Here is a 5000-nt window from a genome sequence, read left to right as displayed (position 1 = left end):
GGATGTAGGCAAAAATTCAAATTTATTAAAAATATAAAATATGAAGCTTGGAGTTTGGAAAAAGAAAATTGGGTTGGACAATTTCGGATCTTATGCAAGTGGGTTGGACAATTTTTGGTCCAAATGAATTACAACCGTCCAAAGAGCCATTGAAACTCCAGTTTTTCCGGCTTGTAAAAATTCCCACTTTTTTCGGATTGGATGGTTCACACCCGGTGTGGACCATTTCTCAAACTTCCGGATTGTACGCGATCCAAATTATGGATGTAGGCAATACTTTTTTGATATTTTGAAAAAGTTCAAATTTATTAAAAATATAAAATATGAAATCTGCAGTTTGGAAAAAAAATTGGAAGTTTGAAACCTGAAGTTCAACAAAAAAAACGGCGCAAAAATCAGCAAAGCGGGGGCAACTAAGCGGATGCGGCCAGCCGTCAGTGAAAAATGGCCCCAAAACTGAGCGCATGCGGCCAAGCGTCGGTGCAAAATGGCCCGAAAACAGTCCCGTCGGTGCCCCCGTCGGGCTAAAATGACCCGAAAACAGTTCAGCTGGGGAAAATTAAGCGGATCCGGCCAAGAGTCGGTGGAAATTGGCCCGAAAACAGCCCAGCGGCAAGCGGAAGCGGCTAACGTTGGGGAAAAGTGACCCGAAAACAGTTAAGCGGGGGAAAACTAAGCGGATGCGGCCACGCGTTGGGGAAAACAAAGCGGATCCGGCCCAGAGTCGGTGGAAATTGGCCCGAAAACAGTCCAGCGGCAAGCGGAAGCGGCTAACGTTGGGAAAAAGTGACCCGAAAACAGTTCAGCGGGGGAAAACTAAGCGGATGCGGCCACGCGTTGGGGAAAACTAAGCGGATACGGCCAAGTGTTGGGGAAAAATGGCCCGAAAACAGCCCAGCGGCAAGCGGAAGCGGCTAACGTTGGGGAAAAGTGACCCGAAAACAGTTAAGCGGGGGAAAACTAAGCGGATGCGGCCACGCGTTGGGGAAAACTAAGCGGATACGGCCAAGAGTCGGTGGAAATAGGCCCGAAAACAGTCCAGCGGCAAGCGGAAGCGGCTAACGTTGGGCAAAAGTGACCCGAAAACAGTTCAGCGGGGCAAATTTTTGAAATTTTTTTTGAAATTCTGAAATTTTTTTGAATTTTTGAAGTTTTTTTGGGTTTTTGGACTTTTTTTGAATTTTTGAAATTTTTGAATTTTTTTGAATTTTTTTGAATTTTTTGAATTTTTTTTGAATTTTTGAAATTTTTTTTTTTTTTGAATTTATTTGATTTTATAAATTTTTTGTGATTTTTTGAGATTTTTTTGAATATTTTACATGGGTGATTTTGACTTGGGGGATTTTCAGGGGGTGGTAACCCTGGGCGTGGCTAGAGCCTCAAAATGCATATTCCCCTATAGGGGGGCAAGGTTTTCAAAAATGGGTGCCCCCTCATGTACACGCGCGTGGGTGTACATGGCCCCGTCGGTGCCAGCGTGGGTGGAAAATGGCCCGAAAACAGCCCAGCGGCAAGCGGAAGCGGCTAACGTTGGGCAAAACTGACCCGAAAGCAGTATAGCTTGGAAAATTAAGCGGATGCAGCCAATTGTTGGCGAAAACTAAGCGGATACGGCCAAGTGTCGGTGAAAAATGGCCCGAAAACAGTCCAGCGGCAAGCGGAAGCGGCTAACGTTGGGCAAAAGTGACCCGAAAACAGTTCAGCGGGGGAAAACTAAGCGGATGCGGCCACGCGTTGGGGAAAACTAAGCGGATACGGCCAAGTGTGGGGGAAAAATGGCCCGAAAACATCCCAGCGGCAAGCGGAAGCGGCTAACGTTGGGCAAAAGTGACCCGAAAACAGTTCAGCGGGGGAAAACTAAGCGGATGCGGGCACGCGTTGGGGAAAACTAAGCGGATGCGGCCAAGTGTCGGTGGAAATTGGCCCGAAAACAGCCCAGCGGCAAGCGGAAGCGGCTAACGTTGGGCAAAAGTGACCCGAAAACAGTTCAGCGGGGGAAAACTAAGCGGATGCGGCCACGCGTTGGGGAAAACTAAGCGGATACGGCCAAGAGTCGGTGGAAATTGGCCCGAAAACAGTCCAGCGGCAAGCGGAAGCGGCTAACGTTGGGCAAAAGTGACCCGAAAACAGTTCAGCGGGGCAAAACTAGGCGGATGCGGCCACGCGTTGGGGAAAACTAAGCGGATACGGCCAAGTGTGGGGGAAAAATGGCCCGAAAACAGCCCAGCGGCAAGCGGAAGCGGCTAACGTTGGGGAAAAGTGACCCGAAAACAGTTAAGCGGGGGAAAACTAAGCGGATGCGGCCACGCGTTGGGGAAAACTAAGCGGATGCGGCCAAGTGTCGGTGGAAATTGGCCCGAAAACAGCCCAGCGGCAAGCGGAAGCGGCTAACGTTGGGCAAAAGTGCCCCGAAAACAGTTCAGCGGGGGAAAACTAAGCGGATGCGGCCACGCGTTGGGGAAAACTAAGCGGATACGGCCAAGAGTCGGTGGAAATTGGCCCGAAAACAGTCCAGCGGCAAGCGGAAGCGGCTAATGTTGGGCAAAAGTGACCCGAAAACAGTTCAGCGGGGGAAAACTAAGCGGATGCGGGCACGCGTTGGGGAAAACTAAGCGGATGCGGCCAAGTGTCGGTGGAAATTGGCCCGAAAACAGCCCAGCGGCAAGCGGAAGCGGCTAACGTTGGGCAAAAGTGACCCGAAAACAGTTCAGCGGGGGAAAACTAAGCGGATGCGGCCACGCGTTGGGGAAAACTAAGCGGATACGGCCAAGAGTCGGTGGAAATTGGCCCGAAAACAGTCCAGCGGCAAGCGGAAGCGGCTAACGTTGGGCAAAAGTGACCCGAAAACAGTTCAGCGGGGCAAATTTTTGAAATTTTTTTTGAAATTTTTTTGAATTTTTGAAATTTTTGAAGTTTTTTTGGGTTTTTGGACTTTTTTTGAATTTTTGAAATTTTTGAATTTTTTTGAATTTTTTTGAATTTTTTGAATTTTTTTTGAATTTTTGAAATTTTTTTTTTTTTTGAATTTATTTGATTTTATAAATTTTTTGTGATTTTTTGAGATTTTTTTGAATATTTTACATGGGTGATTTTGACTTGGGGGATTTTCAGGGGGTGGTAACCCTGGGCGTGGCTAGAGCCTCAAAATGCATATTCCCCTATAGGGGGGCAAGGTTTTCAAAAATGGGTGCCCCCTCATGTACACGCGCGTGGGTGTACATGGCCCCGTCGGTGCCAGCGTGGGTGGAAAATGGCCCGAAAACAGCCCAGCGGCAAGCGGAAGCGGCTAACGTTGGGCAAAACTGACCCGAAAGCAGTATAGCTTGGAAAATTAAGCGGATGCAGCCAATTGTTGGCGAAAACTAAGCGGATACGGCCAAGTGTCGGTGAAAAATGGCCCGAAAACAGTCCAGCGGCAAGCGGAAACGGCTAACGTTGGGCAAAAGTGACCCGAAAACAGTTCAGCTGGGGGAAATTAAGCGGAAGCAGCCAAGCGTTGGGGAAAACCAAGCGGATACGGCCAAGAGTCGGTGGAAAATGGCCCGAAAACAGTCCAGCGGCAAGCGGAAACGGCTAACGTTGGGACAAAGTGACCCGAAAACAGTTCAGCTGGGGAAAATTAAGCGGATGCAGCCAAGCGTTGGGGAAAACTAAGCGGATCCGGCCCAGAGTCGGTGGAAATTGGCCCGAAAACAGTCCAGTGGCAAGCGGAAGCGGCTAACGTTGGGCAAAAGTGACCCGAAAACAGTTCAGCGGGGGAAAACTAAGCGGATGCGGCCACGCGTTGGGGAAAACCAAGCGGATACGGCCAAGTGTTGGGGAAAAATGGCCCGAAAACAGCCCAGCGGCAAGCGGAAGCGGCTAACGTTGGGGAAAAGTGACCCGAAAACAGTTAAGCGGGGGAAAACTAAGCGGATGCGGCCACGCGTTGGGGAAAACTAAGCGGATGCGGCCAAGTGTCGGTGGAAATTGGCCCGAAAACAGCCCAGCGGCAAGCGGAAGCGGCTAACGTTGGGCAAAACTGACCCGAAAACAGTTCAGCGGGGGAAAACTAAGCGGATGCGGCCACGCGTTGGGGAAAACTAAGCGGATACGGCCAAGAGTCGGTGGAAATTGGCCCGAAAATAGTCCAGCGGCAAGCGGAAGCGGCTAACGTTGGGCAAAACTGACCCGAAAACAGTTCAGCGGGGGAAAACTAAGCGGATGCGGCCACGCGTTGGGGAAAACTAAGCGGATACGGCCAAGAGTCGGTGGAAATTGGCCCGAAAACAGTCCAGCGGCAAGCGGAAGCGGCTAACGTTGGGCAAAAGTGACCCGAAAACAGTTCAGCGGGGGAAAACTAAGCGGATGCGGCCACGCGTTGGGGAAAACTAAGCGGATACGGCCAAGAGTCGGTGGAAATTGGCCCGAAAACAGTCCAGCGGCAAGCGGTAGCGGCTAACGTTGGGCAAAACTGACCCGAAAACAGTTCAGCGGGGGAAAACTAAGCGGATGCGGCCACGCGTTGGGGAAAACTAAGCGGATACGGCCAAGTGTTGGGGAAAAATGGCCCGAAAACAGCCCAGCGGCAAGCGGAAGCGGCTAACGTTGGGCAAAAGTGATCCGAAAACAGTTCAGCGGGGGAAAACTAAGCGGATGCGGCCACGCGTTGGGGAAAACTAAGCGGATACGGCCAAGGGTCGGTGAAAAAGGGCCCGAAAACAGTCCAGCGGCAAGCGGAAGCCGCTAACGTTGGGCAAAAATGACCCGAAAACAGTCCAGCGGGGGAAAACTAAGCGGATGCGGCCAAGCGTTGGGGAAAACTAAGCGGATACGGCCAAGCGTCGGTGAAAAAGGCCCGAAAACAGTCCAGCGGCACGCCGAAGCGGCTAACGTTGGGCAAAAATGGCCAAAAGCGGTGGAGCAGGGCGGTCTGAATCTATGCATCCACATAAAATGGGGGGTAAACCTGGGGGATTTCCAGGGGGTGGTAACCCTGGGCGTGGCTGGAGACCCAAAAT

This window comes from Carex rostrata, unplaced genomic scaffold (genome assembly GCF_964058835.1).
Source record: "Carex rostrata unplaced genomic scaffold, lpCarRost1.2 SCAFFOLD_43, whole genome shotgun sequence".
NCBI classification, from domain to species: domain Eukaryota; kingdom Viridiplantae; phylum Streptophyta; class Magnoliopsida; order Poales; family Cyperaceae; genus Carex; species Carex rostrata.
The sequence above is the reverse complement of the archived record's forward strand: the minus strand, read 5'-3'. Positions refer to the sequence as shown.